At 40.5% G+C, this 17,462-nt stretch overlaps 1 long non-coding RNA gene across 1 annotated transcript; it reads right to left on the reverse strand.

Annotated features, from left to right (window-relative positions):
* Window positions 1-1,010: 1,010 nt before the first annotated feature.
* Window positions 1,011-16,701, reverse strand: LOC111825429. The gene is made up of 4 exons (XR_002828583.1): window positions 16,594-16,701; window positions 4,548-4,665; window positions 1,609-1,745; window positions 1,011-1,339 (listed from the first exon to the last, which is right to left on the reverse strand). It is a non-coding gene; the product is annotated as an uncharacterized LOC111825429 (long non-coding RNA).
* Window positions 16,702-17,462: the final 761 nt, after the last annotated feature.

The following is a 17,462-nucleotide window of genomic DNA, read 5'->3' on the forward strand; positions in this document are numbered from 1 at the left end:
AGGCAGGGAAGCAGTTAGGAGCCAGTGGTCCTGGATTGTGAGAGGGTGCAGGCCGGGCTGAGGGACACCCCTCCATGCATGAATTTCGTGCACCAGGCCCTCAATTAAACTAGACGCCCTGGTGCACGAAATTTGTGCATGGGGGGGGAGGGGGTCCCTCAGCCCGGCCTGCACCCTCTCCAATCTGGGATCCCTCTCACAATCCAGAACTGCTGGCTCCCAACCATTTGCCTGCCTGCCTGCCTGATTGCCCCTAACTGCTTCTGCCTGCTGGCCTGATCATCCCCAACCACTCCCCTGCCAGCCTGATGGATGCCTAACTACTCCCCTGCCAGCCTGGTTGCTCCCAACTGCCCTCCCCTGCTGGTCTGGTCACCTCCAACTGCCCTCCCCTGCAGGCCTGGTCCCCCCATAACTGCCCTCCCCTGCAGGGCTGGTGCCCCCTAGTTGCTCTCCCCTGCATGCCTGGGTCCCCACCCCCAACTGCCCTCCTCTGCCATCCCCCCCCCCCCGCTTGCCTGATTGTCTCAGACTTCCCTCCCTTTCAGGCCTGGTTGCTCCCAACTGCCCTCCCCTGCTGGCCTGATCGCCCACAACTGCCCTCCCCTGCTGGCCATCTTGTGGTGGCCATCTTGTGTTGGAGTGATGGTCAATTTGCATATTACTATTTTATTAGATAGGATAAACTTTAGAAATGTAACATGCATGATTTTCTTGGTACTAAATAAGGATAATTCTCATTTAAGTGTATATATAACCATCTGTTTAATTTCTTTAAGGTAGCCATAGACACAAATTACAATTTGTAAATGTGTTACGATAGAACAATTGTAGGAAAAAATTAATTTAAATATTCATTATAATTTTTACCCATTTATTTCATATATTGGTCTTAGGAGTCACTCCTAACAAATAATTACACCCTACAAATAATTGACTACAGGCCTGGGAGACATGATCCCCTCATCTTCTTCAGTGGAATTCTGGGCATCATGTCTACTGTTGGCCCATGCTCTCTCTCTAGGCTGATGTGGTTGTTGTTGTTGAACCTAACACTGGGGCAGATCGGGAAAGGAAGACTATCCTGAGTGGCACCTTTCCTTTAGTAAACACTTTTTGGCTTGTATAAGATTGAGCAAAGAGTCAAAGAAGACCCACTCGGTATTTCTCTTACTTACATGACTGAGGCATTTTGCTGTAGAATAGCATTCCTCACTTTTTCATATTTGTACATATGAGGAGTAGATGGAGCACTCTGCGGGGATGTATACTATCCTCAGACACGGAAGCTGCTGCTGGCTTTATGTCCATGACCTCTGTATCAAGGCAGGACTAGACCCTGGAGACAAGATGCCTGGGCATGAGTGCCACACTGAATCCCAATTATGCATGACCCTTCAGTATAGTCATGTCACTTAATAACCTTTCGTGAGAATAAGGTAATTATGAAATATGTTGGGTTTTGCCAAAAGCTCTTTTAAAAGCCACATAAAATAGTATATGAGGTCACCTCTGATTCCTATGTAAAGATCCCTCCTCCCTTCCCTAACTCATCCTACTCCACACCCTGGCCTGCACCCCACCTCCTGTACAATCCAACGAACTCACCCAAAGTTTAGTTTTCTTTTCCAAAAGTAATGTACCACAAATTCCTATTCTTTGTCGTGTGTATTTTGGTTTCCTCTTGGATTTTCCTTTTTTCCCCCAGGTTTCCTGTTGATACCAACATGAGTCTCAAGGGCTTCCTTTGGAAAAAAAAGAAAGGAGAGATTCAGCTTAGAGCCACGAAGTGGAAAGTGATGGTCATGAAAAGGCAGCTATGGCATGTAGCAGGGCAGAGACAGGGCTCACCACCCTCCTCTCCCAGGAGCCTCCTCCCTGGGAGGGCATCCCTTTGGAACAGAAGCACAGTCCATCCCACAGGGATTTGCCAATTGCGAACGCCGAGCGATAAAAGGCTGAGTCATGGGCTATCAATGCGCAAAGATTGCTCCTTGCCTCTGCCTTGAGGGTGTGCAAGCCATTTTTTAAAATTCCGTTCTTGGAATTTGATTCATTCCCTCTTTTTTCTTCCTTTGGCCGTCAGATCTAGAATTCCGAGTTTATCTTTAGGAGGATTTCCAGATCTATGCTGATCCTGAGGGGCTTAAGATGGATGTCGTAGCTACATGAGCAGATGGTGGGTGGCAATAGCTTTTGCAGAGATACCTCGAAATGAGCCCATGTGGCTGGGCTTTGAGGAGCCCAGTGTGGGATTCAGAAATGATGTCCACCTCAGAATAACCTTGTCATGATTTTAGTTACTGCTGATTCGGAATGTGTTTCACAGGCAGTCCTGACCACTCAGTTTCTCCATCTGCCTCACACAGCACTGGTGTGAGGGGAAACTAATCAAAATGTAAAGTGGCTAAGTGATTGGAGATGACAGGATGAGTTCATTGAAACATCCATCTTCAGGAGGTTTTTGTCAAAGTCCTCTGAAGAATTTTCCCTCCTAAACTGCTCCTCTTGTTACTCAGCCAGGTCTCTGGTATCTTCAGGCTCACTGTATGCGAGCCCACGCATATTTTTACGTGGTGTTGTCTTTATACCTGTGATTTATGGCCGGGAAAGCACACACTGCCTCATCTCTGATGGTCCTTATTGCAGAAAGCAGGCTTATCCCTTGAAAACAGGGGGAAGTCTAAATGGTACAGGAGGCAACTCATTGATTGGGGAGTGGCTCCCTCTGTTCCTTGAAACCATTTGCTTGTTAGAGAATTTTAAGGGTTGAGCAGAGAGGTGTCTTGCTGGGGCTTGCTTTGGAGTACCAGGAAGTTAGCTTTTCTGCTTTAGAAGTCTGAGTTCGGATGTAGGTGTGTAGTGGAAGGAATGGGTGGAGGCTTCTAACGAATGGGGAGCAAGCTGAGATGTGGATCTGGGATTCTGGGAAGCAAAGCACTGAACTTTGATGGGTACATACTTTGATATCTGTGGTTGCAGAATAAATATGTTTTATCCTGGGGATTTTGCATCCCAATTAAATGAGCCTGAAAAGGCAAGTAGAAAATCTGAAAAATTACCTAGAAATAATCTCAGTAATTTTAGAAGCATTCCCAAGAACATTCCTTTCTTCCTATCCATTATTTATGTGTTTATTTATTAAATATGTTTTTTATTTGTTTTTTAGAGAGGAAGGAAGGAGAGGGTTAGAGAGATAGAAACATTCATCATCTGCCTCCTGCACACCCCCTAATGGGGACTGAGCCTGCAACCCCGGCATGTGCCTTGACCAGGAATCGAACCAGTGACCTCAAGGTTCATGGATCAGTGTTCAACCACTGAACCACACTAGCTGGCCCCTAGCCATTATTTATTAAAAACTTCAGGATATTATCTTACTTTTGGTAATGCTCATGTAGCAGCTGGACCACAATTTAAAGAAAAATTTCAAAATAAAAATAAATTAAAAAGATATTGAATTAGGTGATAGCAAAGGTTCCTTTCACCTCTGTAATCCTAAATATTACTCAATACCTACTCTGTACAGAGTATCTATTTCTACAAGATATGGTTGGTAGCCCAAGGCTACCATATATCATGTCCTGTTTTGGAATGGGGCTGTTGAGGACAGAGCTGCCGGTCACTGGCACATAATTCCTCCTTTGGCCTATATTAAGTCCAGGAATGATTTTTGGTATTCTCTCTTTCGTTCAAACATCAGGGTTTTACTAAATCAGCAAGGGACTACTTGTACTGACATATACATTTTAGGATAGCAAACATACTCAAAAGTAGAATCAGTTAGTCCTAAAATTGGATTTTTAAAAAGTGCAGTAGAAACATAGAGTTAAAATGAAGGTTATACTCTTAAAGTCCTTTAGAGATAAGTGCTAAAGTCATATCTCCAAACTGTTTTTATTTTAAGCACTATAAGCAATTTTATAAATAAATAAGAGATTATTTAAAATAAAGAAAATGATGCTCCAATAATATCTTGTATTGCAAGGCAACTCGGGCAAGGAGATGAATCCTTGAAATTTCAACAACGCTCAAATGTGCTGAGATTTTGCTTTCGACAGAACCTCATCGAAAAGGTCTTGGATATTCTGCTAGTCCAGTGGTCAGCAAACTCATTAATCAACAGAGCCAAATATCAACAGTACAATGATTAAAGTTTCTTTTGAGAACCAAATTTTTTAAACTTAAACTATATAGGTAGGTACATTGTTATTAACTTAATTAGGGTACTCCTAAGCTGGCCTTTGCTAAAAACGTCCTCAATCTGATTGAGGTACGTTCGCTGAGGTCGACCCCTTCCAACTCTCCCATCCACACTCATCTTGTATACTTGTTTCATCTATCTCCTTTCTGAAAACCGACTTCTGCGCATGGGCCACGAAGTTTCAATAGCACTGTATGTGTGCGCCCGCACGTGGTATTTTGTGGAAGAGCCACACTCAAGGGGCCAAAGAGCCACATGTGGCTTGCAACCTGTGGTTTGCCAACCACTGTGCTAGTCAATGGACGAAAATGATGAACCAAAGAGAAGTCCTCCAGCAACGTACCAGACCAAACGTCTCTGACTGCCTGTCCTATTTCATAGGACTGGGCTTCCAAAGCCAGTGTGATGCTGGTGAAGAGATGAAAGACACGGGGTTCCTCCTAGTTTCTGCTCCTCTGAACCTGAGTGGGAAGAGAGAGGAAGCAAAGTGATGCAAAACCAATGCTGTGCCAAGTTTTCTCCCATATGCTAGCAATATTGACTTGTATGGCATAATTATGCCCAGATGCTATAGAGACAGGGCAGCAGACATTTCTGAGTTTTATAACTTAACATTTAAAAAAAGACAACAAAGAAAAAAGAAATCAGTCACATTGCTTTAGCATCCTGGGTCTTGGAGTGTTTCTGCCAGGGAAAGTTATAGTCTCTCTATGCTCTTTTTTCTTAGACGGTACCTTAAAGACTGGTTTCAATTGGATAACATATTTTAAGAGAGACCCTGACGCTTAGTATCCCAATCAGAAGGATAAGTACATTACTGAGGATCTGGAAACCATCCCTCTAAGTTATTGTTGAATTCTCTTAAGAAGGTTTGCTTGGATAGAGAAGTAGAGAAATGGCAGATGCTTTCAAATATATGAAGAACTCGCTTGTTCTTTGTTTTTCTAGAAGGTAAAACAAATGAAATCTGAAAGGTAGATTTGACTGGCCATATTGAAGCTCTTTCTAACAGTTAGAACATCATAGAAATGGGGCAAGCAGTCTGATAAGGTGATGAGCTCCCTGTCATTGATGGGAGGCAGAAAGAGGCCAGTTGAGTGTATGTCAGTAAAACTGCAAGCAAGGTTTCCATTCTGCCTTGGAATTTGGAAGTGGCGGGGAAGCCACCAACTTTATCATGATTAGAGAACTGAATTAAAAGTGAATACCTGGGATGTTTGGAAACCAGTTACCTCTCTTCAAGTCTCTAATATGAAAAGTATGAAAGCATCTTAGACCTTCTTAATCACAGAATGACTTAAAGAAGTCTGCAGAAAGAAGTATTGTGTGGAGACAGGATGTCCCAAAGTGAGGCAGCATCATTTGAGAACATGGTTGTCTCTTTGGATAGAGTGGGAATCATAATATTGGCTATTCATTTACCTCATGTGAAAGTATGTGACTTGGTGTTTTTAAAAGGGCTTTGAATGGCTTCTATGATGAATGTGTCACTGCAAATGCTTTTCAAAGGTAATTATTTTTATCAGAATGCCACTCAGAATCAATCTAAGCTCTTGAATCGCTTGGGGAGAGTAATATAGTTCAAATCTATTTTAGCTTGTCAAACATTTAAAAATAATAATGATAGCCTGGCTAGTATGGCTCGACCTATGAACCAAGAGGACACATTTGATTCCCAGCCAGGGCACATGCCTAGGTTGTGGGCTCGATCCCCAGTAAGGGGAATGCAGGAGGTAGGTAACTGATCAGTGATTCTCTCTCATTGATGTTTCTATCTCTCTCTCCCTCTCTTTTCCTCTCTGAAATCAATAATAATAATATTGGTAATAATAGTATGTAGTATAATAAAATACTTTGGTTTTAGGCCTTAATTTAAAATAAATTTGTTTCCTGGAAAAAGAAAACTTTACCTACACTGAGGTCCAAACTACTATTTATAATCTCAGATGTCTATGTGACATCAAGCCAGGCCATTTAAAGTTATATCTGGTTATTTTATTTTAAATTCATTTTGTAAAAATCCCCCTATCTCTGGGGAGTATGGACAGCAAAAGCAGGACCATCACAAACGCTGAATGTATGAGAATGACTGCTACTTTTTAGCACACTGTGATTTCCTGGAGGACTGTCAGCAAGGTTCAGGTCTTGCACTGAGTTGGAGGACAGTCAAGACTGGGTCTCCTTAGTGCATTGAATGCAGTAAAGGGCCAAGTGGTGGGGAAAGCCTAGTCAATCAAATTAGAATTATGAATCCCTCTTTGCATCTGTGCTGAACTCTGAGGAAGGTTGACTATGATCATAGAGCCCTGAGGTAGAAGAAAGTGACTTCTGACTTGGTAAAACCCCTGAAATCTATACATTGTCACCAATTATTCTTGTACTTATCAACCACAATATCAAAATGATTTTGTAATAAAACTCAAACTTCAGAGGACAACTAGATTCCAAAATATGAATTATATCTAGATAACATAACAGTTCTATACATTAGTATCCATGCAAAAAAATTGTAAATATTAAAAAAACATGTTGAAACATAATATTAGTGCTCACAGTAATATTTAAAAGATAGACTATAAATTGATTTATGAATGAATTATTGACAGGTCAATACAGTGAAAAACCAACTCTAGATTGATGGAAGTAAAATATGTGATATAGAACAAAGCTTCAGCCTTTAGGAATTATTTTCTAGGTCTTTGCTGAGAAGGCTAATATTCTAGGTCAGTGGTTCTCAACCTTCTGGCCCTTTAAATACAGTTCGTTGCTACTTCATAACTGTAATGTTGCTACTGTTATGAATCGTAATGTAAATATCTGATATGCAGGATGGTCTTAGGTGACCCCTGTGAAAGGGTCGTTTGACCGTCAAAGGGGTCGCGACCCACAGGTTGAGAACCACTGTTCTAGGTGGACAGAGCACTTCATTGGATGAGGAGTCAAAATTCTACTCAGATCCATGACTTAGCAGCTGCACCACCTTGAACAAATCACTTCACCTTTCAGAGACTTGAGTTTTCTCAGATAGAAAATGATAGGATAGGACTAGAGAGTGAAAGAGTGAAGGATGCAGAGAAAAGTTGAACTAGAATTCATTTTCAGCATGGTCCTCAGCCAGTTCTACCAACTCTAGAGCTGGGCTGGCCCTTCAGAGTTGTCCTGAACCACATGGCGGCCGGGCTGTAGTCATGTGTATGTCACTTTGTCAAGTCTTCCGGGGCTGCACCTTAGGAAAAGCTGTGGCTTCAGACAAGAAGATGCTACAGCTGAGAGCAGTTCCTGGGGGAGGAGTAAGCTGTGAGTTGTCACCAGGCAGCATTTCCAGCGGTTTGGGAAATGAGTGCCTCTGGAAGCTGGTTTTGGCCATGTACTCACGATGACAGTCACAGCATTACTTTTAAAAAGATATAATTTTTTATTGATTTCAAAGAGGACGGGAGAGGGAGATAGAGATAAAAACATCAGTGATGAGAGAGAATCATTGATTGGCTGCCTCCTGCATGTCCCACACTGGGAATTGAGCCCCCACCCCCAGCATGTGCCCTGACCAGGAATTGAACCATGACCTCCTGGTTCAAAGGTTGACACTCAACTACTGAGCCAGGCCAGCCGGGCCACAGCATTATTTTTGTTATTGAATTCTGTGAAGTTCAAGTGTTGTGCCGTCAGTGATATCAGGGCATTTTTATATCTTGGTACTCATGACATTTATTCTCTTCTGTGGGTTCTATTTTTTCTCCATCTAGGGTTCTGGAATGGTTTTCTGCATTAACATGTCCATCTAGTTTTACAGTTTCTATTAATCTTCTTTTTAAGACAAATGAGCACTGCATGACAATTTATTTTGTATTTTTGTGGAACATTATATTATAGAAGTCTCAGTGAATTAGTTTCTTCTGTCAGCTTCTCTTACTACTATTTCAAGTCTTTATTTTTCCATTAGAAAGTTTCTTCTTCCTACCTCCAATTCATTGTTCATCATCCTCCCAACCAACTTACAGCCAATAATTTACCCCTTTACAATTTCATATTCACAAACACATTTCTTTACAAAGAGAAAGTTACCTTTTTATCTATATTCAAAATCATGTGCCCTGAGGATCTTTTGATCAAAAGGAGAATAAACATTGAGGTAATGGGAGGAAGTGTGAGTAGCAAGTTGGTGAATAGATTAGGTGGTGGGTAGGAAAAGTGGCATGTGATTAAGAGATGATCATCACAGACTAGTTTATGATATATGGTTACGAGAGCATGATGACCCAGCCTTGAATATCTGACTTAGGAAGTTACATAGGTGTCTGGATTTTTCAAAAAAGTTTGCGTGCCTTTGATCAGTATCTTAGATCACCTTATGCAATGAATGATGACAATGTCAAATGGAACTGAAACCTGTAAGGTAGGAGGAGGATGAAGAAAGTAAACAAAAAATGCATTAAAGGAAAAAGAACGATGGTGCTTCTTCAAAGCCCTAAGGGTGCAGCCAACATATTGAAATTTCATTCTTTTAAAAATGTATTTTTATTAATTTCAGAGAGGAAGGGAGAGAGAGACAGATAGAAACATCAATGATTGGCTGCCTCCTGCACGTCCACTAAGGATCAAGCCCGCAACCGGGTCAAGTGCCCTTGACCGGAATCGAACCTGGGACCCTTTAGTCCACAGGCCAACACTCTATCCACTGAGCCAAACCAGATAGGTGAGATTTCATTCTTTAAATGTGAACAACTTGCTGTCTTTGACCCTATTCGAAAAATAAACACCAACAATGACAAAAATAGACACAAGAGTACCCACCATGGGTCCAGGCTTATTCTACTTTGAGAAGGTTCCCTGACCCCCTTCTTGACAGCCACACCTCCAATCAGTCACTTCTCTGTGTGTTTGGAGATTTGAATCATGGCACTTAGGACACTTTATTATAGTTATATATTTCATGTAAAAATACCTGTTTAGTTACTACTATGTGCCAGACATGAATCTAAATTATTTATAAATGATAATTCTCATTATAACCCTATGAAGGTAGTACTATCATTTTGACCAATACAGATAAGGAAACTGAGGCGTAGAGTGTTGAACACATCTCCAATGGTCTCATAGCTAGTAAGAAGAAGGGCTAGGATTCAAGCCCAGAGCTTTGCCACCACATGCAATAATGCAGTTAGCCACTATATCATGCAGTCTCTGTCCTTTGCTGGCTTGTCTGTTACCCTCACTAGACTGTGAGAAGATGCCCTACTTCTCAGAGTAAAAATAGGTTTTTTATTATATTAGTAATACTTCCCCATTATAAAAATTAAATCAATGCCTAAAATATACTAAAGAAAGGAAAGGTTACCTGGAGTCCCATTACCCTGAACTTGTAATGACCATCATTAAGTTGCGGTTTTTATCCTTTCATGCATTTATATAATGTCCCACCCAGCCACACTCATACACAGATAATTAAATTGGACCGCATCACCTTCTTCTTTTATCACAAATGCTATCTGCCCTCCTCCTCCCAGAATTGTCTGTCCTGGTGAGACTTGTTAAAAATCAATGTGTGAAAAAAAATCATTTATTTTTTTCTCTCATGGCCTCAAAAATGGGATCATATTAAATGTAATTTTATGTGATGTTTTTCTCATTCTATAATCTCTGCAATTTACTTGGCAAACACTAATTCATTCTTTTCACTGGCTGCACGGTACTCACCCCAGCGTGGAGATGTCCCACATGCACTCAGCTGTTCTCCTACGGCAGTGACTTGGTTTCCAGGCCTGCGCTAGTGCAAATAATGCAATGACTTTAGCCCTTGTATTTTTGACATTGTGCTGGGCACAGCAGGACCCCCTGAATAAATATATATTGAGTTAAAAATAGAATAGTATTAGATTTCAGAAAGAGTAAACTAGTTTTTCCTAAATGAATACTGAATAAATGAAATTATAATGAGGGGATTATAATTAAATTGTATGAGAAGGGCTTACAATTAAAAAGTCTCATGTGTTTTCAAAATTAAATAATTGCCCTTACTTTTTCTTGACTGATGAAAAATTAGGTTTTCATGTAGACTATTGGCTTAAAGTGGCCTCACTTGGAACAATATTAAAATACCTTTATCCACAAAGAGTTCATTCCTCAGATACCTCATGCTTTGTGATCTGGTCCCTGTCTTTGAAACCTCTTTTCCCACTACTGCTGTGCACAAAATGCATGTTCTGCACATACTAAGCTACTATAGTCGCACAAACATAATAGGTTCTTTCAAACAACAGCTCTTTTGCATGTCAACTCTCAGCTTGGAGTAATGGTCCCGTCACCACAGTTCCACTGCTGCTTTCTCGTCACCTTTTCCTGTGCCACTTCCTCTGCAAAACTTCCTTGAATCTCCTCTCCTGATCACACTCCTGCACCTTTAGCTTTCATTCATTTGATCCCCTAGAGTCTATCCTACACTAAAATCAGTACCTAAATCTTCTATTTTAATTCAACTCTATCACTTACAAGAATGTGATTTTTTTTTTTAGGATTTGGTTTGCAATTTGTATTTTCCATCTCTTTCTCTAGTATAGTCTTATTATCTGGCATATAGAAGAGGCTCAAAAATATTTGTCGTATATATTAGAATTAAAAAAATAATATTCTGCATTGGAATCCTGAAAACTATTCAGTAATCTCTAATATTAAGAAACTCTTAGACACAGGCAACAGTATGATGGTTTCCAGAGAGAAAGAAGGGTGCGAGGGGGGGGTGGTAGTAAAGGGTAAAGGGGGTCAAATATATTTGATGACAGAAGAGATTTGACTTTGAGTGGTGGGCATGCAATGCAACATACAGATGATGTGTTATAGAATTGTACACTTGAAACCAATGTCACCACAATAAATTTAATTTTTAAAAAAACAAAACAAAAAACACTCCAGCAGCATTTTAGAAAAATAATCTGTGCGCTCTGAGACTCTCCAGAGGGCACTTTCTCGGAAAAGGAGGAGCAAGGAGTCTGATCAGAAGTTGAGTAAATATCCTCTGAGGCCCCTGATTATCCAGACTTTGACAAAAGAAAGACTCTGAGCTGCCGCTATTACTATAAGGAAGTCTCAGCTCAGATGATTCATAGTCAAATATTTGCATGTCCTCTGGCTAAGAAAAATAAAAGCCATGACATTCCAGAACTTTTAGGCATGTAAGATCTAGGGACTTTCCCAGTTATTTCTCCCTAAAAACTGGTAACTGAAGAGACTCTGTTTCATAAAAGCATGATATGTAAAATGGAAAGTCATAGCTGCGCAGAATTCAGCAAGTATATCAAAGCCAACGAAGTCATTGTTTAAATGGAATGTGACTGTTGTGATATTTTGGCATTTCTGTTTTCTGTTCTCCAGCATAAGCTAGAAAGATGCTGAAGTGTGGTAAACCTTAAGAATAAAGAAGGGGAAAATACAAATTATTTATTTTCCCAACAGGCTGAGCTCACAGTCTTCCACCACCAACAATTGGGACCCATAGTTAAGCTCAGAGTCAACCTCACTCTCTTTGGTGGGCACTTTAAATTTATTTCTCTCACAATAGCCTTGGTTAGTATTTCCATTACATCGATAAGAAAAAGGAGGTTACGAAAAGTTGTTATCAATACTTAATATAGACAGAATTTGAACTCAGGCGATAGAGAAGGTGGCAATCTCCAGAGAATGATTTCAGAAAAGCTGTGTAGTAACTTTTGCCTCTAAATATATAACCCTATTTCTTTATTACCTGAAAAAGCACAATTACTGCTTTATTCTTGTGGTTTAAGGTAATGGATGCTTTCTATGTGGTGAATGCAAACGTTTCCCAAATATCAGAATCCATTTATAATTCAGTTTATCAAATAATTTCCAGAAAACAATTGTGATAAAGGAGTGCAAACAGTTATTTTGTAATTCCCCCTGTCTTAAAAAATGAAGTGACCTTAAAGCTTTCGGTAGCAATCCTTCACCAATCCACTGTTAACCTTGAGGTCAGACATATAGTATTCATATTTAATACAGCATGTGGAATATTTAGGACCTAAAGCTCACCAAGGAAACTTCTCTGAAAGCCCTCACACGGGAAGGCCCCTCGGTATTGGGAAGTAACAAATTATATGAAGAAATGAATAAAGACCTCAGTCCCTTGCACATACAACTTCCCTATGTTTATTCCATAAATAAGATTATATGAGATGGACTGGCAGATAGAGCCCCAGTTTATGATCCCTACTCTGGGAAAATTGCTGTAGAAATAGTTCTAAGATATACTCTCTTATTTTTTTTTTGTACTCACCCATTTTGGACCTTGGTCACAATCCTTCCTCTCTATACCACAGCTGAAAAAATGCAGCCCAAGGGGAGTGATCTCTTCATTATACAGAGGAGTCTATGACCCCAAAAAGAAGCCCTTGAAGCCAGATTATATCTCTGAGCATCTGCTACAGAAAAGCACACAGACAGGAAGCCAAGGGCAATTCTGACATCTCTTCTTCCCCTAAAACACAAGCACGCATGCAGGAATGCACACACCCATGGACACACCCATGCACACACACACACGCACGCACGCCCATGCACGCTGCTGAAACTGTATCCAAAAGAGGCCATTACTAAGTACAAAGCAAGGCACCATAGCTTGCCCATCGAAGGTGCTCAGTAGCCCACATTTAGGGAGGTTTCCTAGTTCAGGGTACTCTCTTCATTTGATCCAAAGTAAAATCTTTTCCTCTCACTCTTTTTATTCTTCCATTATCCACCCCCTCCTCCTTTAGCTTCACACATTGACTAAGGCTAACTCCATACTGGATCCTTACATATGCACTGGAGAAGGAGTGATGGTCCAGACAGGCAAGGTCTTTGTGTTTATATTCAATTTAGGGGGCGGATAGTGAAGAATAAATAGGATACTTTAAAGCAGTGAGAGTAAACAGAGCTCCAATGGAACAGGGAGATACTAACCAGGTGTGGTCACATTGTCTCAAATTCTCTCGGGGAGACCTGATTATGAAAGAGGGGTCTAGGCAGATAGAATAAAAAGTGAAGAGTCCTAGAGATGGGAATGAGCCTGTGTATTTCTAAAATATAAATTAAAAAGTAAAGACTTTGTGGTTCAAGGAGCAGAGGGAAGCTATTGAAGAGACTGGCTAGGTTCCCAGGTCAACATTTTTAGGAGTTTGTAGACCATAAGGTTGAGATTTGATTCTAACTGCAATGGGATGTCAGAGGGATTTTAGCAAGGGGCTTACATGATCGGGATGGACATTGTAAAGAGCACTAAGGGTGCACATGACCCAGTGTGGTAGCAGGAACAATGGCCAGGAGTCTATGGTGGTGTCCAGGTAAGACCTGATGGCAGTGAAACTAAGGTGGCTTCATTGAAAACAGAGATGGTTTGACTTGTGATACATTTTTGAAGTAAAGGCCACAGGACTTAGGTGGGCTTACAGTTCATGTGCCTTTGAATAGGGACCACATGGACTTTGCTTTATACTAACATATAATTGATTTTTTCTGTCCCTGCCCCAGAATCCAATTATGATTAAGAGAAGGCTGTTAATCAGAGTAGCTGAAGAAGCAAAGGGGGTTATAGCAAAATAAATACATAATACATCATTGAAACAGTCAAGAAAGGGAAGCCTGAGCTATCAAAAAGACACACCAGCTATTACCAAACAGCACAAAGGGGCAAGCCTGCATAGCTGTGCAGTCTTTAAAGTCTATTTGCTGTGACAGTGTCAGAGCTGGGAAGATCTTTAGGTACCACCTAGGTCATTCATCATCTCAGAAATGAGAAGACATAAGACAAGAGATTGAAATGTCTTACCTAGGGTCACAGATCTAGTTATCGATATGACCAAATTTAGAGCTCCTGTCTCCAGATTCTCAGGACTGTGCTTTCTTATTACTTTTTAGTATATAACCTAATTTTCTCCTAATAGGCTTCTCAGACACAGTGCCTGAAATTTAAAGATTACTCACTGTTTGCCTTCAGGCATCAAATGTCTCATTTGACATTTTAGGTCAAGTGTAACATCATTAAGATTACTCTCACTTGTTGTGTCCCTTTAACACGAGTTACTGTGAGGTGAAGTCTCTCTAGAGAAGAAGGGAGGAAAGGGAAGTATATTGGGGGAGAAGAGCATAGAGGAAGCGGGGAGGAGTACCAAGTGAAAGAGTTAATAATGTCTTTGCCCTTGGACCCAGTTACATATAGCTGTTACCTTCTGGTTTGACACCCTTGGACACTGATCATCCTGTCTTTTTTCATTTTTGTTGAGAATGTGTGAAAATATGGTAGCCTGGTGCCCTTCTCCTTTATGTAACTTTGTCTAAATTCTTCATTTTGGTTGAGGTCGGTAGCTCTACTAGCTTAACCTGGTGTATCCCATACAATCATATAATCGTCTATAATTATAAAATGTGTTTGATAAATATTCAGGCTCATCGTGAAAGCTAGTCATTGAGACATCTCTGTGGACACAAAGAGGATGGTAGAAAAATCAAGTGGATTACACTGGATTCTTTTCTCAGACAACTTGGACTCTCTTCTGAAATCTGGTACGAATTTAATGAGATCTTGGGAAAAATTTTATTCTCAGCATGCCCCAAACTTTAGGAAAATAGCAAAAAGACTGATTCTTTATGAGACTTTTTTTCATCCTTAAATGCAGAAGCACTTTACATTTATAAAGGTGCAGTCATTCTTCAGTGAAATCTTTATCACCTGGTGAAACCTGGTTGGTGCCTATTCTACACTCTGGAGGATGTTCATGTTCAAGCTTATTAGCATCTCGGACGCTAAGCATCTTACACCAATTCCTTCATCTGACTTCATGTCTCTCGTGAGCCCTTGGGAGCTCGGCCTTGTAAAAGGAGCTTCAGATCAGAGCTCAGATATACCAAAGAATGGAGAAACAAGATAGAGTTAGATCCCTGAGGAAGTAGATGAAAAAGTCAACTCCACCTCCAGTTTGAGTGACTGGCCTAGAGAGGTGGCAGCCAGATAACTGTCATTTTGTAGAATAGTGTTGTTGCAAAGAGAAGAATAGAAGCCTTTTTTACTCCTTACAATTATTTCCATGTGCTCTGGCTCTCCCGCCCTAAGCAGTCTACCTGGACTTGTCAAGTCTGAAAGTGAAAGGAAAGTTGAATGTACATCCTGGATGCATAGTCAATAAAAAGGACACAGACAATTCAAACAGTATTCTAGTAGTAACCATCAAACTGAATTCATCACTTTCTCTCCTGCATCCCTAAGCCCCAATGCTCACTTTACTTCTCTGACTTCACTTACCTCTCTTACTTCTTATACTTAAAAACTAATGAGAATAAACATCTTTGTCAATGAAACACTTTAAATATGATAGTGTAGATTTAAAAAGGTAATGGAATTGGATTGACCACATATAAAAAAGTCCGTGTATGGTATGGAAGGCCAGGTACTAGTTCTCGCTAGACAAACTAGGAAGTCACGTAACTCTTAGTGTGTTATTGTTATGTGTGTTAAATGGGAGGATAACAATTGCAATAGCTAACATTTAATGAGGGCTCTCTACTTGTTAGACACTGTAATAAGAGTTTTACATATATTATCTAATTTAAATTTCTAACCGATCTATGAAATGGACATGTCCCAAAGAAAATGAGCTTTAGTGACTTTTCTGTAGTCATAGCCAAGATATACTGGAAGGAGACCCCAACCCGGCAATCTGACTCTGAAGTTGTTTTCCTCCGGTCTTCATCTGGTCATTGTAGGTTGAATGAAATACTGTTTGTCAGCATGGAAATGAAAAATACTCTAGATAAAAAAGGGTTTATTAAAAATTTTCTAGGTAAAAAAATAGATTATAATCTTAATAAGGACTGTGTTATCTAATAATTTGCTTGATGAGATCTGAGGTAGCGGCATTTAGAAGTCATGCAAGAATGATTTCAAAGAAATTCGAAATTTCTCCTTTCTCTTTGTTGCTGGGGGTAATATGGGGCTGGTTCCGCGACTTCCGCCATTGGTCTAGGATCAGTGGTCGGCAAACTGTGGCTCGCAAGCCACATGCGGCGCTTTGGCCCCTTGAGTGTGGCTCTTCCACAAAATACCGACTTCTGCACATGGGCCACGAAGTTTCAATCGCACTGTACATGCACGCCCGCATGTGGTATTTTGTGGAAGAGCCACACTCAAAGGGCCAAAGAGCCGCATGTGGCTCACGAGCGCCGCAGTTTGCCGACCACTGGTCTAGGTATATGAGTGACAAAATGTAGCGCTGCTGGACAATGCTAATAAATTAATTGGAATTTAATAAAATATGCATGCCATATGATTTCATACTATGTGACATTTTTAAAACCATACTCATGCCTACACACACACACACACACACACACACAATTTGTCCTACCTCAGGCTGTCATCTGCTGAGGCAGGCTTAACGACAGGGTTGATTCTGGCCCAATTCCACCATTCTGAAATTGAAAAGTATTAGGAAGGTGCAGTGTCGGCCAAATCCTAGAGAAAACAAGCCTCTTTCCCCGCTTCATCTCTTTATGACTGTCTTATAGGAATGCCATTTCTATATCCCTTTGGTAACCAGACTTGATTTTTGTGTTGCTCGAGTGCTATAAAATTGGTGCTAAGACACACTTCCTTCTGGTAAAGGAAGTTCTGAGGAAGCAGGAATAGAATTATTTAAAGGAATGTATTTATATACCATATAAGTTGGCTGGGTGTGCCAGCCAGCAAGTTCATCATTTTGCATTCACTATCTCATATAATCCTCATCACAACCCCCTGAATTGGGTTCTGCTATCACCTCATCACAAAGAATGAGAGGCTCAGAGAAGTTAAAGAACTTTTAAAAGTCATTCAGAGAATAAGTGTCAGAGCTGGCATTCTTACTCAGTCTCTTAGACTATACACCCTGTACTTCATCAGCTATTTTAGGGATCAGCAAGCCACAGTCATTAGGCCAAATCTGACCTGCTGCCTGGTTTTGTAAATGAAGTCTGATTGGGACAGAGATGTGTTCATTCATTCAATGGCCTACTTTTGCACTACAATATCCTAGTTGAGTAGTTACAACAGAAACCATGTGGCCTAAAATATTGACTCTTCGGCCCTGTAAAGAAAAAGTTCACCAACCCCTGGACAACACCAAAACATGATGGATCCAGCTCAGATCATTAATCTCATTATGTCGCCAAAATCTGATGGTTATAGGTTTGTAGACTTCCTGTCTTAAGCCCTGCTTCCTCTGTACATATTTGTTTT

The sequence above is a fragment of the Myotis lucifugus genome, unplaced genomic scaffold (genome assembly GCF_000147115.1).
Source record: "Myotis lucifugus unplaced genomic scaffold, Myoluc2.0 scaffold_26, whole genome shotgun sequence".
Lineage (NCBI taxonomy): Eukaryota > Metazoa > Chordata > Mammalia > Chiroptera > Vespertilionidae > Myotis > Myotis lucifugus.